Source organism: Crinia signifera, chromosome 4, assembly GCF_055691185.1.
Source record: "Crinia signifera chromosome 4, ASM5569118v1, whole genome shotgun sequence".
NCBI lineage: Eukaryota > Metazoa > Chordata > Amphibia > Anura > Myobatrachidae > Crinia > Crinia signifera.
Genome location: NC_139220.1, coordinates 149,054,869 through 149,078,983, shown reverse-complemented (window position 1 = coordinate 149,078,983; position 24,115 = coordinate 149,054,869). Strand labels below are relative to the sequence as shown.

Below are 24,115 nucleotides of genomic sequence, written 5' to 3'. Positions count from 1 at the left end.
ACAGAAGCGGTTTCCCACCGCCACTCTAAAAGTTCTACTAATTGATCGTGTTTACCATCTCCTTAAACTGAAAGTTGGATCACCTTACTTCCCTTGAGATATCTTAAAGCGAGTTTATCTGTTCATGAACATTCTGCAGGACTCTAGGCAGGTTGAGGGAACTGCTTTTCTTCTACGATCCCCATGGCAGCCAGGACCTTGGGATTTCATCCCTCTCCCTTCAGATAGACAGGTTGTTTTTTTCCAGGACCTCCCCCTTCCTGTATAAAGCCTCTCTCCTCCCCTTCCTCCTTGTCTTTTTTCCTATCTCCTAGTTTCAGTTAGACTAGGGAATAGGTTTGTTGTTTTTATTATTAGAGCTGCCTCCTTTAAAGCAAGGGTCACTCTGGGGGATAGGGCATATGGGAGCGTGACCCGTTGGGGTTCCTGCCCATACAGACTAGCCTGGAGGTGTCCCCGTGGGGTTTTTCACCCAGGCGAATGAAGCATATATGGCTTTTTTCCGCACTTACATGCCTGGCTGGAGTCCCGGCGTGGGGGGTAAGGCCGTCCCTGTGCGGCGCCCGTTCAAGTGCAGGAGTCCGGAGCCCGCTGCAGAGTCAGCAGGGCAGGAGGCCGCCGGAAAACTACAGGTGCCACAATGCACCAGGGCAGCGCTGAACTTCCGGCGGGCGGCAGCGAGCGGCTGAGCTCTGCCGCGATTAGCTGCCGCCGGAAGACTACAAGTCCCACAAGGCAGTGGGTGGGTAGCTTCCGGCGGGCGGCGGAGGCGCTTCCAGACTACAGCCCCCACAAGGCAGTGCGGCGGCGAGTCTGTGGCGCCGGAGGCGTTGTTGGTCTCTCAGCCTTTTTTTCTCTGGACTACGTCTCCCATAAGGCACTGGGGAAGATCCCAGGATGCCCGTTGTAGCGGGGTATTTAAACCCAACACAGGTGAAACAGATTGGGCGTCTTTTTTCCATGCACTGACCTAGAGACAGCTGCGCTTCTGAGTAAGGTAAGAAAGCTGTGGTTCTTTTTGCTCCTTTGTCTGTAGCACAATGTACATGGGTAAGGTTATGCTAAACCTGCATGATTTGGTTGTGCAGGTCTGTCTATCTTGCTGCAAAGGAAATGGATTTGCCCTCCCCCCATAAGTCTGATAGTGCCCTTGTGAGGTAAGCTCTGCAGTATTTTTTCCAGGAGATGGTTTTTTTCTCAGTAGTTTAGATAGTGACGGATGCTTTTATTTTTATTTTTGTCTTTTTTGCTAGTGTGCCTTCTAAAGAAGCAGACACAGTCCCAAAAAAGAAAACAGCAAAAAAGAAGAATATTGATAGGAAGTGTATGGAATGTGACACTGCGTTTTCAAGTTCTCAGGAGAAATCTCTGTGTGACAAATGTGAAGTTAACCCTATACCTGCCCCAGACCAATCTAAGATTCTACTTGATCTAATGGATTGGATGAGGAACTCGTTCGTATCGAAACAGGAGTTCCAAAGTTCCCAGGCGAACAAGAGATCTAGGGACCAAGCAGACCTCAGTGATGGAGACGCCTCCTCAGAGGGTCAATAGAGGATAAGGGTGACACTTCTTCTGAAGAAGGAGAAATTAAGGAAGACCTCAGAGTGTTTAACTTTGATAATGTAGAAAGCATATTGAAAGCCATCTACAAGACCATGAATATCAAGGAGACAGTCACTCCTACCGAAGGGGAGGATATACTGTATGAAGATAGGTCGAAGAAAGGTAGACACTTCCCAGTCCACAAAGTCATGAAGGATATAATCCTGAAAGAATGGTCGAACCTGGATAAACGGCAGGGGAAACTTTCAAGGATAGACCACATGTATCCAGTCAAAGACGAACTGTTTTTAAAGTGGTGCACATTGCCGAAAGTGGACGCCGCGGTGGCGGAGCTAACCTCCAAGACCACGATCCCTTTGGAAGACGGGGCATCTTTTAAAGACCCCATGGACAGGAAAATGGAGGGGTCCCTGAGGAAACTGCATTTTTCGTCAGCAGTAGCACTAAAATCAGGGGTGTCGATCGCATCAGTAGTCAGGGCGCTGAGACTCTGGAGCACGTCCTTGCATACTGACATTAATGAAAAGATATCTAGACAGTATCTCCTAAAGAACCTGGAAATGATGCAGAAGGCAATTGAGTTTGTTTGTGAGGCTTCGATAGACATGGTCTCCTTCTCAGCAAGATCCATGGCAGCAGGCGTGTCGACAAGAAGAGCTCTCTGGCTCAGAGCCTGGGCAGCAGACTCCCACTCAAAGAACAGGCTGGTGTCCCTTCCGTTCGAAGGTGAGCAGCTTTTTGGTTCGAAGTTGGATGCACTGATCCACAAAATTACAGGAGGAAAATCCCTCAAGCTGCCACAAGATAAAAAGCCAAAATTTCCGTTTACATCCTCAGCTAGGCAGCAATACAGGGCGGCAAGGGGATATAGGCCTGGGAGGCCCTATTACCAGAGAGGAATGTTTTAGGCATCGAAGCAGTCCTTTCGCCAGAACTTTAGAAGAGGGCCCAGACAATGACAACTACAGTCCATGCGTGGGAGCCCGTCTGTTGCAGTTTTCAAAAATCTGGGAAAACACAGTCCAGGACAGATGGGCGATGAGAATCATAAGAGAGGGATACTCAATAGAATTTATACAGATGCCAAGAAGAGACCGATTCTGGGTATCGAGAACTCCCAAAAGAGGAGTAGAGCGAATAGAAATGAAGAAGATTGTAACACCTGACAATTCAAGGGGAATGGTCAGCGAAAGAGAGCCTAAAGTCGTCCAACTGGAGAGAAGCAGAGGCAGTCTGGAGGGCGATAAGTCGATTCGCAGAAAGACTGAACGGAAAACATCTAAGAGTCTTCTCCGACAACATGACAGTGGTTTCACACCTGAATCATCAGGGCGGAACAAGAAGCAAAGACGTGATGTCGGTTGTTTCAAAGATCATGAGCTGGGCAACAGAGAACGTTCTTTCACTGACAGCAGTATTCGTTCCGGGGGAAGAAAATACCCTGGCAGACTTCCTGAGCAGGAGCAAGATCCTTCCGGGAGAATGGGAGCTGGACTCGGATGTGTTCAATCAGATAGTCCGAAAGTTCGGAAAACCGGAGGTGGACCTTATGGCGACAACTGCCAACAGGAAGGTCAGAAAATTCTTCTCCAGGTTCTATCTATACCAGACAGCGGCAGTAGATGCCTTTTCCATAAAATGAAGCTTCCAATTGGGGTACGTGTCCCCCCCCCATTCCCCCTAATACACAGAGTATTAAAGGAAATCATAGAGGACGAGGTCACAGTGATCATAATTCTCCCTTTCTGGCCGAGGAGGTTGTGGTTCTCCACGGTCCTGAAGCTCGCAGTCCAGAGCCCCATGACTCTACCTCTGGTTCCCGGCCTGTTACACCAGGGCCCAGTGGCTCATCAAGATCCAGAGACACTATCACTGAGGGCATGGAAATTGAGAGGAGGATCCTGAAAAGTCGTGGCCTGTCGGATCAGGTAGTCAACTTGCTACTCAAAGCGAGGAAAGAAGTCTCTTCCCTAGTGTACTATCGGGTATGGAAAGCTTTCATCCGCTGGTGGGTATCAGCAGACAATATAGACCAGACCACCATTTCGCAAGTATTACAGTTCCTGTACTTGGGTTATGAAGGTGGGTTGGCCGGATCAACCCTGAAGGTCCAGGTTTCGGCCCTTAGTGTGTTACTGGGAAGAAAACTGGCAGAAGAGGACCTCATCAAGAGGTTTAGTAATGCAGTTAAGAGAACTCGCCCGGCGTTCAGATCACTGGTGGCACCCTGGGACCTGAACCTAATCCTGAATGCTCTCACAAGGGAGCCCTTTGAGCCACTACAGGAGGCAGCCTGGAAGTACCTGAACTGGAAGATCCTGTTTCTAGTCGCAGTCACATCGGCGAGAAGGATCAGCGAGCTGCAGGCCCTCCATATAGAAGAACCTTATCTAATACTGTTCCCGGACAAGGTGGTCCTGAGAACGCATCCCGACTTCCTACCGAAAGTTGTGAGCTCCTTTCACATAAACCAAGAGATCACTCTTCCAGCTTTCTATCCTGAACCTAAGGATGAGACTGAAGAAATTTGGCATACACTGGATCTAGTGAGGGGTATCACTATTTACCTGAACAGAGTGAAAGAGAGCAGAATTTCCAAGAATTTATTTTTAGTCATGGAAGGGGCAAGAAAAGGATTGTCCCCATCAAGACAGACCATGGCTAGATGGATTCGTGATCTCATTGCATTCAGCTACAAGCGAGAGGGTCAAGAAGTCCCAAGCATTATAAAGGCACACTCCACTAGGGCCATGGCGACATCATGGGCAAGGAAGGCTCAAGCGTCGATCAAAGACATCTGCGGCGCAGCTACCTGGAAGTCTGTGCATACTTTCTCAAGACATTACGCTCTTAATGTCTCAAAGCCATGTTTTGGGGGGCAAGTTCTCCACAGTGTCCTTACCGATTAAATTTCTTTATTTGACATTATTGTGTCCCTCCCTCTTTCTGCTTTGGTATGATCCCAAGGTCCTGGCTGCCATGGGGATCGTAGAAGAAAGGCTCCAATTATACTTACGATAATTGCTTTTCTTCCTATAGATCCCATGGCAGCCATTAGTTTGCCCTCCCCTTGTGTGTTTTTTTCTTAGGACCTATGTTGAAGAGACACTCAAAAAGACAAGGAGGAAGGGGAGGAGAGAGGCTTTATACAGGAAGGGGGAGGTCCTGGAAAAAAACAACCTGTCTATCTGAAGGGAGAGGGATGAAATCCCAAGGTCCTGGCTGCCATGGGATCTCTAGGAAGAAAAGCAATTATCGTAAGTATAATTGGAGCCTTTCTGGGAGCTTACAGATTTATCCATATCTGTCTGTGGCTACTTTGGCAAAGAGGCAATGTCTTCCTACATGGTTTCTAAATACTTATGCCATGTTAATTTAATGTTTATATGGATACTAACAATCTTTTCATTCTATTATGGCAATATTAATAACAAATCTGTAACCATTGTGGACTGTTTAATACCTTTTCTACATTAAATGTGGTAAACAAAGCTAATACCTTGTTCCCCTCTGTTTAACTTAATGTGACAATTACAATTTTTTTTTTTTATGTTTTAGTTTAAGTGCTGTGTGTTATATTTTGACAGCAAGCATGTACTAAAGCTCTCTACAATTTAACTCTTTTGAAATGTATTTAGTTTTGGATAGGGATGTGCACTTTTTGCATTTTGGGTTTTGATTTACCTTCAGGTTTTGGGTTCTAATGGGTTTTGCCAAAACACCCCCTAAACGTTTTGAGTTTTGGGTTCTGTTTTTTTTTTTTAAAACATAAAAACTGCTAAAATAGCATATTATTATTATTTATTTTGGTACTTGTGGAGTATCACGGCTCCCATCGTATGGCATCGTATGCCATATGTAGTGGCATACGATGGCATGCGATGCGATGTTTTACCGATTTTTGAGCATTTTTGCTCAAAAATCGTATGCCATCGCATGGCATCGTATGCCATATGTAGTGGCATACGATGTCATACGATGCGATACGATGTTTTACCGATTTTTGAGCAAAAATGGTCAAAAATCGGTAAAACATCGGATAACATCGTATGCCATATGTAGTGGCATACGATGTCATACGATGCGATACGATGTTTTACCGATTTTTGAGCAAAAATGGTGAAAAATCGGTAAAACATCGCATGGCATTGTATGCCATCGATGCGATACGATGTTTTACCGATTTTTGAGCCATTTTAGCTCAAAAATCGTATGCGATCGCATCGGATGCCATACGATGGCATCCGATGCGATGCGATGGCACCCGATTTTGCACTGAAATGCATCAGAATGCATTGAAATGTGTATTAAAGTAGTGAAATGCCCCCAAATGCCATTTTTCATAGTGCACCACCCCCACTATCAACGTCAACCCGAAGCGTGGCGAGCGCAGCGAGCCCGCGAGGGGCGGCGGTACGCGTCCTACGACCTTTTCATACCCCCACTATCCACGTCGGCGTGGAGTTGAGAATAGAATAGTGTGGCGAGCGCAGCGAGCCCCGCGAGGGGACGCGGATACCTGTAAAGCCCGCGAGGAGACGCGTATAGCTGTGAAGGTATCCGCGTCCCCTCGCGGGGCTCGCTGCGCTCGCCACGCTTCGGGCTCGGTGGCTCGCTGCGCTCGCCACACTATTCTATTCTCAACTCCACGCCGACGTGGATAGTGGGGGTATGAAAAGGTCGTGGGACGCGTACCGCCGACGTTGACATTGATAGTGGGGATGGTGCACTATGAAAAATGGCATTTGGGGGCATTTCACTACTTTAATACACATTTCAATGCATTCTGATGCATTTCAGTGCAAAATCGGGTGCCATCGCATCGGATGCCATCGTATGGCATCCGATGCGATCGCATACGATTTTTGAGCTAAAATGGCTCAAAAATCAGTAAAACATCGTATCGCATCGATGGCATACGATGCCATGCGATGTTTTACCGATTTTTCACCATTTTTGCTCAAAAATCGGTAAAACATCGTATCGCATCATATGACATCGTATGCCACTACATATGGCATACGATGTTATCCGATGTTTTACCGATTTTTTACCATTTTTGCTCAAAAATCGGTAAAACATCGTATCGCATCGTATGACATCGTATGCCACTACATATGTCATACGATGTTATCCGATGTTTTACCGATTTTTGACCATTTTTGCTCAAAAATCGGTAAAACATCGTATCGCATCGTATGACATCGTATGCCACTACATATGGCATACGATGTTATGCGATGGCATACGATTTTTGAGCTAAAATAGTAAAAAATCGGTAAAACATCGCATCGCATCGTATGCCATCGTATGCCACATGCGATGCGATGCGATGCGATTTTTAGCATACGATCTGCATACGATGCAGGTCGTGGGAGCCGTGATACTCCACAAGTACCTTTATTTTTTGCTCCTGCGCTTTTATTAACCTCAATAACAACATTAATTTACACTCATTTCCAGTCTATTCTGAACACCTCACAATATTATTTTTAGGCCAAAAGGTTGCACCGAAGTAGCTGGATAACTATGCTAAGCCACACAAATGTGCGGCACAAACACTAGACTGATATGGCACACTTAGCATCACCCCTGGACTAATACAGCGCACTTGGCAGCGCCCCATGAATTATACGGCAGACTTGGCTCACCCCTGGAATTATACGGCACACCTTTGGCCTGATACAGGACACATGGGGGCACCCATGGAATTACACCACACACATGCATGCACCCTTGGACTGATACGACACACTTAGCATCACCCCTGGACTGATAAAGCACACTTAGCAGCACCCCATGAATTATACAGAAGACTTGGCAGCAACCCATGAATTATATGACGGGCAGTACGGATGGTGTAATGGTTAGTATTACTGCCTCACAGCTCTGAGGTCATGGGTTCAATACCCACCATGGCCCTAACTGTGTGGAGTTTGTATATTATGCCTGCACTTGCGTGGGTTTCCTCTGGGTACTCCAGTTTCCTCCCACAATCCAAAAATATACTGGTAGGTTAATTGGCTCCCAAAAAAAAAAGAACCCTAGAATGTCTGTGTGTGCATGTACAGTACATGTGGTAGGGAATATAGATTGTAAGCTCCACTGGGGCAGGGACTGATGTGAATGGTCAAATATTCTCTGTAAAGCGCTGTGGAATCTATGTGCACTATATAAGAAACTGTTCATAAAAAAATAATATGACACACTTGGCTCACGCATCGTTTGCTCCGCTTGGCTCACCCCAGGAATTATGCGTCAAACATGCATGCACCCCTGACCTGATACAGCACACATGGAATTATACGGCACAGATGGCGGCAACCCTGGACTGATACTGCACACATGGAGGCAGACATGGAATTATACGGCAGACATGGCAACATTCCTGCAGTTAAAAAAAGATAAACTTTTATTCTTTTAATTAAAAAAAAGAGCAGCACACCTGGGATTATACGGTAGACTTGGCAACACCACTTGAATTATACGGCACTCTTGGCTCTCCCCTAGACTGGCGGTAGATACAGCAGTACTAGGCACCAGACAGTAGATACGGCAGTATATACAGCACAGCACCAGAGGTAGGCCCCAGCACACAGCAGACGGTAGTACTACAAGTACACAGTTAGTTACACACAGCAGAATCCGTTCACTACTTTACATTGCAGTAGTTACACAGCTGACTGTCCTCCTTGCTAGGGTGATCCCACCATAAGCAGAGGGGACAGAGTACACAGCAGCACTAAGGGAGCCCCAGCAGACAGCCCCAGCAGCAGCGCCACCAACACACCCTATCCCAACTCTCTCCTAGACTGGAGTGGAGATGGCGGGCACGGGAGCCACTATTTAAAGCATCGCGAGAATCCGGTGCCGGGCGATGATGTTTTGCCCTCTCGGCAGGAGCCGAGTCAGGCGGGAAGTTCTGAGCGCTGCTAGGAATGATGACGTTTGTGCGGGCTCGGATCTCGGAAATACGTGCCCGCACATCCCTAGTTTTGGAGAAACCTTTCCTCATGGCTCGCTTTTCTCACATTTCACTCTCCCTCTGGTTTCCAGAAGAAATACCAAAATCCAACACAGTAACCTTAGCATTTTTTACTCCCCCCCCCCCCTCCTTTATATTGTATTGGGTACTTGTGTCCACAGTATTTCAGATATATTTTGTCATCTGATTTTTAAAACAAATTTTGTATGTCCTTGTCCGTATGGTCTTTAGCACTGTCTACCCTTCTAATTAATTTTTACGTTTATCTCTTTATTCTTAACTCTCCATGTAAAATAATAGCTACATTTCACCATCTTGCATGTAATTTAGGAGCCCTCCGAGACACTAATTTTCCTCCATTACTACGTATCAGGTTGCATGTTCTCAAATGGTCCATTTAAATAACATGGTAAAAACCAGTAACCTTTGCTCTAAAACCCAACTTGGAGGATAAAACTAGGTCAGTGGTAGCCAACTCTAGCCCTCGAGAGCTACCAACAGTTCACATTTTCCAGACAACCTAGCTGCTGCACAGCTGCACTCATTAATCACTGACACATTTTAAAAGATACACAGATGGAGCTAACTAGCTCACTTGTGATTCTGTGAGGAGACCTGCAAAACATGCACTGTTGGTAGCTCTCGAGGACTAGGGTTGGCTACCCCAGAACTAGGTGAACTCCCATACTGGTGATTCAGTTTGAGGGCAGAAAGCACTTTAATCTCTGTATGTGCTTAGTTCATGCCAAATGTCCTTTCTATGGTGGATTTTTTAAGATATTCAAAAGATCCTAAATCATGGATGATATTCATTTTTGTTCCAGATCCTAAGCTAAGTAATTCTTCTATTTAATATTTTACGGCCTTTAACTCCACTGTGCCCCTTCCATATCTCCCCAAAACTTGCTGATTGTCATGTACAATCTGCCACTCCTAAGAATTATACTCTTAAGGTGCCCACAGACGCATCGATCCCGCCGTGCGTTCTGTGCTTAACTAGCACACATAGCATCGCATCGTATGCCTTGTGCATGCGATGCTATGCAATAAAAAGCTAGTACAAAAAGTATGTGCAGCACATACTTTTTGTACTGTGCGATGAGGTGCCGCGGGAGCGCGCATAGCATCGCCGGGATCGGTGCATGTGTGGGCACCATTACTCATCCTCCTACTCCTGTATAGACTTCATATCAAAGTATAAATGGACACTGCAACATATATGCAAATTGTCCCAATAGTATGGTCAGATCAAATACTGTCACATGGTTTTAGGATTTAGTCTTTTAAAACACCCACTTGACGACTGGTTTACACTGAATTTCCCTGAGTACATGCTCTCCTACCAAAATCACCCAATCTTTTTATTTTTCTTTGTTTTATTTAATAGTAACATACAAACAATGACATATGCTTGATTTATCAAACAATGTATAAATGAATCCCATTTGCAAACTGAATTTGAATACTGAAATAATACAAATAACATTTAAGTAAACCAGAATATAGATTATTGGTGTGGACTCATTCTTTTCATACTAATATAGTTAACAAATAGTTGTATTTTTACAGATTGGTGTTTATTATATAGGAAACGATCAATACAGACACCAAGAAAAAGGGTAAAGGGGGATCCTTGGAGTGTGCTATTACTAGGAACAAATCAACACTCTTGCAAGAACACATAGATTAATAATATATCATCTAGAGTGCACATCTAATATTTCCTCCATCTATTACTGCAAGTATAGAGACAGTAGGCGTAACAATATCCCAGAATATACCTGTAAAAGTTATTATCCTTATTTCGTCTTGCCAAAAGGTATTCACCATAGGAAAAGACCATAGCAAGTGCCAAAAGGCACCATCCAACAAGTCACATTTTGGGTGTTTAGTATGACTCCCAAAGCTTCTTTAGAGGGGATAGGCCTAAATCAGATTCTCACTTAGATTTAAGGCTGAAGATTGTACCAGAGTGATTGGCACTAAGCAGAGCGGTATGAAGCGTAGAGATGGTTCTAGATTCTCCAGTGTTTGTTAGAAGTGAATTTACAGGGGAGGTTTTTAGTGTAGGAATTGTATTATCAAACAGAGATGAGCATGCATGAGGCAGTTGGAGATACCTATAAAAGTAAGATGCTGGCAGATTAAATTGTTCTTAGGTCTTTAGAGTTACTAATGGGTATAGCTGACCAATTGATCGTATACCTCAAACTGATCCAGGTTGTAAAGAAGCCAACATAGGTGTGCGCACATTGAGTGTTAGGGGTGCACAGGCACCCCCTAATGCTGTGCCCCACCCTTATGAACACCTCTGCTGCTAAAAATACCAGCAATACCCTTAACCACAGACTTTTGCTTTTTAGAACTGTATTCCATTTAAAGAAGCGCCCATCAATCAATTGTGTGTTTGCATTGTTAATTGTACTATACCATTGTCATATTACTACATATCTGTGTCATCCATCTATGTTTATGACTGTATTTGCATGTACTGTTACACAGAGTACTTAGAAGATTAAAACTGAAATAGGCAGGAGATTTTGGTGTGGCTGAGAGACTTTTTATATTGTTACGGGTGCCAATAGATGATGGAAGACATGCCTGATTGGCGGTGTTAGACATGCCCAATAGGTGGAGCTATGCACAATCCTTTGACGGTGCACCCCCTTATAAAATGTGCTGCGTATGCTTATAGAAACCAATTAATGAAAGGATCGGATCTAAGTCAAAAGAGTATCAGGATCCCAACCTTTACCCAGTAATCTATGATGAACCAGTCTTCATATCATAATGGCTTGTTTAACTAATGGCATGGCAAGAATCCTAACATTATCACTCAATAATAGCTGTTATTGGGTAAGACCAGTTCGTTTGTTAATCAAAATTTTGGTTATCAGTGTATCCTCACTGACGTCTTTAACTAAGGGTATCAAATGCGACGGTTGAGCTGCCATGTAGTGAAGACTGAAATGAGGAAGAGCAAGGCCACCTGAATCTAGAGATCTTGTCAACGTATTTAACTTCATTGTAGCTCTGCTATTGGACCAGACCAGTGAAGACAAAAGACCATCAATCTTATCAGATATTTTTTTTATGTAAATATACAAGGGAATGTTGTATTATTAAAATAGTTGCATTACCTAAATTAATTTAATTCTGCCTGTGACTGTAAGTGGTAGTTTCCCTCACGCTGTAATACATGAATGTAAGTTATCTAACTGCAGTTGTAAATTCCCTTTTCAAGAGATGTATTCGCATATAAGTTTCATTCGTACAGCCAGTCCTTAAGATATCTGGAGTGGGTAGCGTAAGAATACGACTGATGAGATGCAGTTGATCGAATAGCTGTAGGTGCTATACAATAGTGCATTTTATTGAATCACACACACACCCACACACCCCCACACACCCAGTGTCTGCTTTATATACAAATGTAGTGTAGTATTCAGATGAGAAGCAGCTAAAATGTTTTGCTGTATAGACTGCAGATGTGTGCGCTTGTATTGATCCATGTTTTGGGGTGAGGGAGGGAGAGACAGCGTCATGGAGAGAGAAGGAGAAAGAGTGTGTCGGGAAGAGGAGCAGAGACTGTATCATGTTGAGATAGAGGAGAGACAGGGTTGGGGTGAGAGATGGAGAAAGACCGCATCAGGGAGAGGCCGTGTCGCGGAGAGAGAGGAGCAGAAACAACATCGGGGAGAGATGGGTGACCTAAAATACGAAATTGTGCAGGATAAAACATACATGATCTATTCTCAGAACGTAAGCAATACTGTAATAATTATAATATACATAAGATATCTTAAATGTGTGGCTGGACTCCAAAGACTCATACGGCCTCTCTGCCTAGCCTTACATGGCAAGGATGAAAGGATTTTTCCTCCTGCAGTCAGTGGACGGGACCTCTAACAGCTCAAGCGTCCTTGCTGCCGGTGACCTCATTCTCCCAATTCCTGACCCAACTACTCACCTGCCCCAGCCTTCCTCACCTCCCCACTCCAATTTTCTCACCCATCAGTCTTTAAAGTCCAGGAGGCGCAGCTCCTGCATCCTCGCATAAACCTTCCCCACCCCCCCACCATTAGTGCTCACCTGCTCGCTGATCATTCCGCATGCCGCCGAAGGAGACCTGGCCACGACCAGTTTAGTAGTAGTAGTAGTAGTAGTACGTTTATTTATAATGTGCCACAAAGTGTCCGCAGCGCCGTACAAAGCAAACAAAAATTACAAGGTAAAGTACAGGGTGTGTTGATAAAATACAGCATAAATAGGGTATAGCTGGTAGAACTAAAATCAGCATCAGTTCTGAAGTAGGTGTCGAAATTGTCGAGGAGACTGAAGATGAAGTAGAGGAAGGGAAGAACAGGGCAGGAGCACTGGTGAGGTAAAGAGGTAAGGTGAGGAAGGAGGACCCTACTCATAAGGAGGTGGGTGGACGAACGAAAAACAATAGGATAAGTAGGAACGGATGTCTGAGTGTGCCATCCTGTCCAAAGCCCCTTCACTCAGACTCCTGCTGCTCAGCTGGAACTGCTCCGGTAATAAAAAGTCAGTGGTGCAGTTGGTTTACAGACTTGCCGCTCCTCTGCTCAGGTGTCGGCGCCTCTTTCATAATTAGGAGGGGAGGCAAGCTGTCCCCCCATTCCGATTCCCCTGTTAACCAACACAAATATGCGGATTGTACAAACAGCTTCAGTAATAGGAGGTTTTTGTTGGTGTATGTGCCCACAGGCTAGTTAATATGCAGACAAAATGACAAAAGAATTGCTTGTTTATCATTCTAGTGTTAGGGAAATGGATTGTTAGCACTTAAGTATGGACTTCTTACTCAAATTTTAGTTTAACTTTTGTACCCCCCTCCTTTCTTTAAACATAATTTTAAATGTTTCTTGTTGCACTAACATATACAGGACGTCATTCTAGTTCACACGCAAAGCTGCACAATTTGCAGCTTTGCGTGTGCTTTAAATGCTGTCTGCATGAACATTGCCCCCCTTCACACACTGAGTTCGCCCGCATGCGTGCGAATGGATGCTTAGCATAAACATCCATTTGCAGCTTGCGTGCGGGGAGGAAATCATTCGATGGTCGTCGACCATCAAAGGATTTCTAAGGTGCATACAAATCCAAGACACTCTATGGTTACTTAGATTTGCGGCTACCTTGTACAGGAAGAGGGTGGTCAGCTGAAATCTGGTGAAGTCAGCTGCCCGCCCCGGCACCCGCATCATAGCCAAATCACCATGGGAATGCCCTGCATTTTCATGGGAACGTCCATGAAACACTAGGTGTTCCCAAGGGCATAGCCCATCACCCCCTGACTGCACTGCTAGGTGCGAACGGGGCAGCGAATAAGCAATTTGCCGTCCCCGTCACACCAAGTGGCTGCAAATGCGCGGAAGCTAAAAATCGCTCCTCCGTGCGAACGCATGGGGGAGCTATGAAATCAGAATGCCCTCCACAGTTTACTGTATGAGTTGGAAAGGTAGGCATTTGGGAATGCATCAATTATTTTAATCATGGCTCAGTGGAAATCCAATGTGCTATTTCTGCATGGATACATATGGCTCTAAAAATATCATAGCTTTCTGGATTTGTATTTGCTGATTACAGAAACTTTTCCTAAATCCGTTCCTTGGATTATTTGTTAATACATGAGTAAATTAAAAGTTTGTTTGCCTAGTGTGACTGGAGCCTCGTGGGGGAGCAAGGTGTTTTATTTTTGGTATGCTATGTGGTGTCAAATCTCTGTTACTTCAGTCATAGATAGTCAGCGATTTCCCTTCCCTTTTTTGTTGATGTCACTCGCGTCTTCCTTCCTCCCTGCCACCACATTTTTTCTTCAGTTTTTTTTTTTTGCGAACAGCTGCTTTCATATCCTTTTTTATATGTACTGTGTGTGTTTGTGTGTATAGTGTGGCTGGGACAGCATCTTTTTACATGAAAGTAATGTGGATGGTCCAGTTGAGGTTTTAGAGCAGCACCAAGAAAAACTGATGTGGTCAAAGTTTGGCTGATTTAAGCTGTACCAGTGGCTTCCTAATAAGTGTTTCCCGGGTCATTACTCTTGATGGTGCAATTGCTGCCCATGTGATATACCAGGGTGTGGACTACGGTAGGAACCACTGGAGCTTTCTGAAGGGTTTGTACTATGCTGTTACACCTTTTATGCTGCAATGCTGTAACCATCCTTGCTTATGCTGATTACCTGGTAAGCTGTTTTGCCTGCTACAATAATAAAGACCAAGACTTCATCTTTATCCAGTGTATGTGATTCCTTGTCACATTTGGCTTTAAAGAAAAGCATAACTGCTCCACAGATAAAATAATACAATTTATGGCTATTGATCAGGTAAAAAGTTCATGGAGAAATAGAAAAGAAGAAGCCCTGCTAGCCAGAGCAGAAATGAGGTGGATATTCAAGTAAAAAAATTATAATGCCAAAAGGTCTAAACTCAGACTTTGAACTTTAGTGGTTCTTATAACCCATCCACTCATAGATGCTACCCCTCCTTCAAATATTGGTTCCTCAGTTACTGTATCCTGCTAATATTACGATTTTGTATTATATATTTCCAAAATGTTATACTTATATAATTTAAAATATTGGTGCTGATTATATAATACTCACCATATTTGCTATACTTATTTATCTATTGAGATATATATATATATATATATATATATATATATATATATATATATATATATATGCCAGAATTGTCGGCGGCACTCAGGAAAAGAAATACACAACACACAGCCTGGTCTTTGCCAACGTTTCAATGCTGGTGCATTTTCGTCAGGGCGATACAGAATAAATAAAAACAACTCACCATTTATGTGCTCTCACACCCACACCTCAGCGTCTGCAGGAGCCGCGCGCCAGCATGGCCACGCCGGCTACTCATGATGACGTCACCAGTGTGCACCCATCACTATGGTTACATACAAGCTATGGAGCAAACATGAAATAAACTTAATTGCAAAAATACAAACAATAATGTATAAATGTATACACAGATGCAGAGATATATAGCCAGTACTGATACATATACATGTAGTTAGAGGAAACAGTTGAGACCTAAAGTTTCATTAAGGCCGTTAGGACTTAATGTATTTAACAAAAAAATCCATCTAGATTCCCGTTGAAGGAGCAGCTTCGATCTATTTCCCCCTCTGGTAAGTGGGTTGACATGATCAATGATTTTATGAGACAATGCAGTGGGTGAGTGGCCCATCTGCGCATAGTGCCGGGCGACCGGCTGTTCACTATCACCCTTTAAAACTGCTGCCCGGATTGCTTGGCGATGTTGAGCCATTCTAATTTTAAATTGACAGTCGGTTTTCCCAACATAATATTTGCCGCACGGGCATATAAGAACATATACGACGAATTTAGATGTACATATCAGCCTAAAATTAATTTTAAACTTTTTGTTGGAAATAGGATGTTTAATAAAATCTCCCACCGACATGTACCTACAAGTGGTACAGCCGGTACACTTCACACACCCCTTTTTTGAAGCCCCAAAGAAAGGGGTGATATGCGACTTCTCAAAGTCAGTGACATCGCTATGGACAAGGTAATCGCGAAGATTTCGTCCACGCAAATAGCTGGTAACCAGCTTTTTGTTAACCAGGCCAGGCTAACAAAAAGCTGGTTACCAGCTATTCGCGTATATTGCTATCATCCTGTAAATTTGAAAATTTTACACCAGAAATTTTTTTCAGAAATTTCCATCCATCACCAAGGGTCAACTTGAGATGTACAAATAAGAAATTGTCTGAAATACTTTGAAGTCTAACTGCTCCCTGGTGGTTTGGATAAAGCACAACTATATTACATTCGACAAGAATGGGAGGTTACTGGGTAAAATATTGGAGGTGCGCTCCACCACAATGAAAACCACAATGGAGGTGCATGCCAAAAATGGGAGGACAAATCCCACGCGAAGACCATAACCCACATGAAGTTAACAAATATAGAGGCCGTCTTTCAAGTTTGGATATGAAAGATCTTTCAGCCCCAGGCACCGAATGGCATGCATCCACTGAGGGCGCATTTGCATTCCACAGCCATTTTTTTTAGTTTGTTTAGCTTCAAGCAATGTATTTTATTATTAAAAATCCCACGGGGCTAATTATAGAGACAACTCTTGTACAACAGGAGAATTAGCATGTTCTAGTGATAGGATATGGATTGAATATTTATAAACAAATTTCGTAATGAATGACCCCCTGACCTGGTAGTAATTAGAAGATGACCTATATAAGATGAATCCTTGCACACATCCAGGACACTACCTGAGGAAGGGAGACCTATCTACTGCGTTGCAACTTGGACCTGTAGTGTGCAATATCACAAAGAAGCTTTTCCTAGAGTTGTTGAGATTCAAGGAGACCTGACAGGCCTGGTGTTTTTTCTGGAGAAACCCAGGCCATATGATAAGACCGGCGCTTGAATCAGCCATATCTGGTAAACTGCCACCTGGACTCTGCATATTTTAAAGAAATCATTTTATTAACAAGAATTTTAAACAAATTTTATCATATAATACATTTTATATACTTAAATGACATAATACTCTATATATCAACACCAAGGAGTTTAACTTTCTACTATATACCAGACAGTCAGCCGCTAAGGGCCAGAGTCCTGAGCTACTGAACCACCCCAGACAGAGACTGAGGCCCAATGGAACTCTGTTGGAGAGAAGATATCATTGCAGGACTCTGGGTGGTATCAACGAAGATGGGAATCTGGTACATGCCTTTGAGACTGTAAAAGTGGTTAATTGTAGGGTGGTTGCTGCTTTACCATCAGAGGGTGTGCCATATTTTGTGTTTATAAAAGGATTTGCTATATTGTGTTACTAATTTACGGGGAAAAGAGTAGATCATTTGTTTGGTTCCCTGAAACCTTGAGCAGTTGGTATTAGAAGCTGAACATACGCATTTGTGGGATGGACATTTAGGGAAGGATCAAACGCTCCAATTCATACAGTTAAGGTTCTTTTGGACATGCATATATGCCTCGGTCAAGTGGTATTGCTAGGAATTCCCAGTGTGCCAGAAGACAGTCCCTCGGCCAGATGCTAGGGCTCCACTGGTACTTCTCCCTATCATTTCTGTGCCTTTTAACAAATTGATATGAATCTGATAGAGCCAGTGGAAAAATCTGCTTGAGGGCACCAATAAATACTAGTGGTAGTGGATTATGCCACAAGCTACCCAGAGGCTATATCCCTGTGTAATATGAAATCTGGAACTATTCCAGAGAGCTACTAACCTGGATATACAACAGAAAAAAATGTGGCTGTGCGCTAGTTTACACTCTTAAAAAATGAACAATTTATTCTATTAATGACTCATCAATTTCTCTTAAAATATGGATCAATAAGACCCTCCACAATTATTAGATCTATTATATTGAGGGAACTCAAATCTGAGCAGCAGTCAAGCTGTGGGTACTCTACCTCAGCAAATGTAGTAAAAAGAAAATATATTTTATATAATTTGTTGTATTGTTTTTTTACATATATTTTTTATGATTTAGGATTAAAATTATTATTTAATTTTAACAAGTCTAGTGTGCATATATGGTCCTAAACTAGAACCTTGCTTCAAACTCTGCGACAGGTGTATCTGTCATATAGGGACCCAAGTCTCAGCGCAGTCCTCCCCCCTATAACCTGGATATACCCACTTGGGGATACCGCAGGAGGAGCTAACGGACCTAGTAACCCTGTTTTTTTTTTTTCAAGCTTCTGAAAGTTTTATGCCAGTTGTAAAAGGTAGACAGGATTACCTGTTAGGTTTAGTCAAACCCTTACATAAATGATAAAGAAGGCAGTGTCTCCAGAAAAATTAGACTGACTTGCCCCTACCATATTTGATGTTCACAGGCAGGGAGGTTACCCCAATCCTCTACAGGGTATAGTTCACTTGAACTCCTCTATGGGAGACAGCCCGGAGGGATCCTGGATCTATTAAAAAGAAGGGTGGGAATATAGTGCAGGAAGATGTGCATAGTCATGGTGTTCTGGTGCACTGAGTAGTGGTTAAACCCTGCTGTGTACTGCATCCTTGGTGTGCTGCATGTTGGACTTAACGGGATTCGTTTAACTCAGGGATCCTCAAACTATTTTGCTCTGGGACCCCATTAGACATTGAAAATAATTACAGGACCCCAGCAGTAACTGCAGAAAGTCATCACATCACATGTGTAGTCAGCAAACAGCAAATACATGGCAGCATTGTGGAGGTACACAATGATTGGAGGAGTCTAAAATAACGGACATGTCAACAGCATTTCCAGGCTCCTTGGGCAGTATTCAATGAGCTTGATTCACTATGTTCTACGGGGAATGTGTGCTATTTTCGTGCTCTAAGGTTAATCTTTTTACTGAAAAAGTGATTCACTTGCTATTGTATAAGAGATTGCAATTGCATTACAATCTTAATATCAATATTCTATAGTGCTCTAGGCATACCAAAATGTTGGAATTTAGGCACAGTAAACGTTGACTTGAAATGAAATGTACAAATTAAAATATGATTTATGCATAAAATTCTTGTTGAAATACTAATACAAGACAAACACCTTTTTATCTTGCCATGCTTCTTAAAAATATAATTACCTCAGAATAAAATAGTACTGTAGAATATATTTTACTTTTACAAAGAACTGTGATACCAATTGTAAAATAATGCTGCAAGCAAGAGGTGAAATGAGTACAGCAAAGAAAAACACTACATACAGTAACAGTATACTATTTCCATAGCAACCACATAGCCGCTACTCTTCATAGAACAGATGTAGAGAGAGTGTTACTACACAAGACAACCATAAATACATTTTTCCCAAAGCTAATTAGATTATGCAAGAACTGTTATTTACAGCCACAGTCAAAGGTTTGGAGAATGAAACTAAGTATTTATTTTCAAAGTTTGCTGCTTTACAGTTTTTTGGATGTTTTTTTGTCAGATGTTACTATGATATACTAAAATAATTACAAGCATTTCATACATATCAAAGCTATTATTGAAAATTACTTGTTTATACAAAGTCATTATTTGACGTGTTGACCCTTCTTTTTTAAGACCTCTACAATTAGCCAATAATCTTCTGGGCCACAAACTGACTGATGGGACATCCATTCTTGCCTAACCAATGCTTGGACAGAACTGTCAATCTGTGAGTGTATAACACTGGGCGGAGTCATAGAGTGAAACTCCGCCCAGTGTTAAACACATACAAGGATCTGGACTATAATATATGAAGAGACAGAGTCTGTGCCAGGCATTTGTAGCAGCACAGAGTCTGGTTATGTAACTGTGCTGAGTCCTTATTAATGTTTCCAGGAGTTTAATGTCCCCACTCCTCTACTCACCACCTGGTGTGGTGTCCTGTCTGCCTGTAATGTGGTGGGAGTGGTCACAGGCGGGGAGACTGCTGGAGGGGTGTGGCTGGAGTCTTCAGTGCAAGGTGGGTCACCAGTAGTGGAGGCGGAGGTATAGGAGCACAGCAGCAATACGCTGAGACAGTGGGAGGAGACGGTGGCATGCAGGGTGAGTGACCAGCAATTGCATCCTCCATCATGCCCTGACAGCGGTGATCATGTGGGTGCATACATGATCCGCATGTGATCTCTATCCTGCACAAAGGCCGCCCTACATACATACAACACACACACACACACACTGATACATCATAGGAAGACACTATGCAGCCTCTTACTGAATAGCATGGACCCTGAAAGAAGATAACTATATTCTGGCCACGCTGCTTTCCTGCTCCCTCCAATAACCCGGTTCATGTGCGACGTGTCCTCTCCTAATTGTTCCCATGGGCTGACTGTGCGGCCAGCTGCCTATCTGATAGAGGCTTGAAAAAGCTGCTACAGACAGCGAAACGCGTAGGTGCAGTTCAAACAGAACTCTGATCATTAGCACCCCTGTTACATCTATCTGGAGTTGGAGACCAAACTTATTGCCTCTCATTTGGGACACTCGCTCACAAAGACAAAGTGGACTGGCCCTTTCACCACTACCCGTGGCAAAGTACCATCTTGGAGGCACGCCACCTTCTAAAAGAAGCCCGGTTACAACCTTGTGGATAACAAGTGGCAACAGCACTAGAGTGTTCCCCAATTGTTTGGATTACAAAAAAATCTATCCAGGATCCTCTACAAAATTTGGGATAATTCCCTAAAGGACTGGCACATACTTCTCCATACATTGGGTGACTATTGATTCATTGTCCATATTTTAATTTTTACCTCCTTTTTTATTCCTTACAACATGTTTATATGTCAAATGTTATATTTCTTACAACATTTTATATGTTACAATTAAATACTTTTTGTATTATCCACACCTGACCACCTCTATATAATTTAAGTATTTTATTTGTTTAATAATATTAGCGCAATCGCCCACTTTCTCTTCCTTTGTTTATTGTACTGGGGGTGACTCCCCCTTTGTATAGATTGCTGCTGTAAGCCAAGCACACTCATATAAAGCACCTTTAAAATCGATATAGGTTTCTATATCCATTTTTTCCTTGCCTATCTGATAGAGGCCTGGGGCTGTAGTCCAGTCCACCTCATTGTTATTCTGGCTTTGTCCATATGAGTATTAATACTAGAGTGTTCTAATGATACAGAAGTACATTGACCAGCAACAGGTCCAGTCCAATGAAATGTGCCCTTCCCTTCAAAGGTTAAATATTCTCCCAAGAAAATTGGGATTGAACAATGGCTGAACCTCATATGCCCCTATCACACCTGGCTCTCATGCTTAAAAGAAGAAGGGCTAGGCATTTAAAAAATCATTTCAAATAATTTCCCTTTCCCGGGGCATGGAAATAACATAATAAGGCAACTACAGCCCCAAACATCCGACCGCCCCTAGACGGCGAACATCCACCCGCTCCTCGCCAGCAGTGGTGCCTGCTCCAGCGGGAACATCAACACCACCAATGGTGCCATAAAGCGGGGCCATATTTTACACAATAAAGGCATTTACATGTTATGGGGGTGGAGACCCTTACGACCCTTACGAGCTCCCCTAGGGTGCGATTAATCACCTAGTCTATTTTAAAACTGTAAAAAAAAAAGGTTCTTGTAGAAATATAAGTGAGCAGCAAAATATGTAAATACAGTAATTTTATTTTTTTTCATCATCCAGGATTTCAATGTAGTTTGTAATAATATCTTGCAGTATGTCCTGCAAGTCATCTGCTGATCAGGAAAAGTGTACAGTATCTGTAAAAAAAAACCAATCCAAATACATAAATTAGCAGATTTAATAAGCCCCAAACTATTTAATTAGGTGTCACTATTCTACATGGCAAGCCACAGAGGCTACATTTAATGCTTCAGGAACTGCGTGGAAATATGTGTTAGTCACTCAGTGGGGATTCCCCTATAAGGAAATCCATAGGTTATGAGCACTTCGCTCCAAACCTATGAGTGAATTTGTGTTAATTGCGGGCTAATTTCCTAGTAATTGAATAGCTTTGGGCATCAAACCTTGAGCGATAGTCTGGTTTAATACTCCTATGGTTTGGCCTTTAGTGGCAATCCATAGTCTGCATACTTTTGCAGTCATGCACATATTAATGTCATAGCGACACAAGTACTTAGCTGTAATTGAGGAATACATTTTAGATAAGGCACACATTAATGGGGTAAGTACAACTTGCATTATCCTTCTGGTTTCTAATATATGAGTTACATCTGTCCAAAATAAAGATAATTAGGTGAAGGCCCACAATAAATGCCATAAGTTTCCTTCAGAGGAACCACACATTGGACAATTTAAATAATCATTTCTTCCCCCAATTTTAAGCAGTCACACAGGTGTAACATACTGTATACTCTTTGAACAAAAAATGGCAGAATTTGATGGTAACGTAGTGCAGTGGTAGAGGGATAAGTGCTACCCAGGACCTCCCTCCTTATTTCCTCTGGATTTGTCCCAACATATCCCTCCCATTTCAAGCTAATTGTTTGTAAATCAGTGCTATGATGGGCGTGTAATATTTTTGAGTATATGAACCCATAACCTGAAATATTGGGGGAGTCGTTGCAAACTGAGCAGTCTACCCTGGACATATCTATAAAAAAAGGTATTTGGCATGTGGGCGCCGGAGGTCTGTGGGGCTATAGTTACCACTTACCCGCTGCTGTTTGGTGCCCTGGGGGCAACGGGGGCAGAGTCCGTTTTCATTATAGCAGCAGGAGCCGGCGCCGGGAGAGACGGGACCGTGACCGCAGATGCGGCCGGTCAGATACGCCGAGGGGAGGGAGGGCACCGAGGGGAGGTTGGCGCCAAAAATGTGCGGCGGGGGAGGCGAAAATTAGGTAGATACGCCACTGTATGGAAGTGCAAGACCACCCGAGTTCTAGTATTAGTGTCAAGCTGCAAACAAACTGTAGGATTAGCCCAAATGAGAGATCATAAACTGTACTTTTTTATTTTTGAGGAATATAACTGGTGAATGTTGAAGTGTATATACAGAAGATTGGGTTGAAAAACCATCTTTATTAGATTCTTCCGGTTATGGTCAGCGCTAGTCTTCCCCAAACTTTCACCCAGGATCGTAGGTAAGTTATCTGAGTAACATTCTGCGGGATATTATTTTTGAGAATCATTACTTAGGTCTTCTAAATATTTAAATGAGTCGACCCATTTCACTGGTAGAGAGATTTAAGGATTAATCGGGCACTTGCCCTTAAGAGAAAGAATACATGACATTACAGTTTATTAATAGTCCTCAATATTTGCCAAAAGAAGTAATACATTCAAGGACATCAGGCATGGTGGTATTCTATTCTGCAAAAACAAAAAAGCAAAGAACATCTGAAAATAAAGCGTTTTTTTAGTCTATTAATACCAGAGCTAGCTCTAACCAGAAAGCCAGTGGTTCAATAGCCAAGCGAAGAGAGTGTGTGAAACTGGAACGAGGAAGAAATACACCTGTTGGCCAAAACTCTGGTGACTGGGGCAGAGTAAAGTACAGTAGCTGAATCCATTCATATAGCCTTGATAAAGGCTGTTAGCTCTGTGCAAGTGCAGAGGATAAATTTCTTGTCTCACAGCACTAGTGTCGTGAAATCCTTTCCTGCCAAGGTCCTTACCTGCATGGACTTTGTGTGTTCTTTCTGTGCTGCGTGGATTTCTTTCCTTTGTGGGCTCTGGGCTAATAACACTCTGCAATTACTGAACCCTAATCTATATGGTTTGGCTCATTGGTGTATACAGTCCTTGGGCATATACATAGTGGCCCTGGTCAAATTCATTTTTTTTTCTTCAAATCTAATTTTACACTTATCAGCCTGGCTTCCACCACCTAGGGATGACAGGTTCAGCCCTGGGTAGGTGAAGCCTGGGGAAGGACTCTTTATTGAGGGGGTACTCAGTACCCCAGGTACTCTGTCCAGGGCTGACCTGCCACAGTGCGCATGGTTCTGCTAAGGGACTTACGTAAAAAGTGTCCCCTGGCTGTGGCATGACACAGTGGGTGTTGTTGGAGCCCAGTGCTGGTTCCAAAATATG

At 43.1% G+C, this 24,115-nt stretch overlaps 1 protein-coding gene across 2 annotated transcripts in view; it reads left to right on the top strand.

Moving 5' to 3' along the window:
• DOCK4 (dedicator of cytokinesis 4) overlaps positions 1 to 24,115 on the top strand; it is a 357,536-nt gene that overhangs the window by 35,343 nt on the left and 298,078 nt on the right. The window lies entirely within an intron of this gene.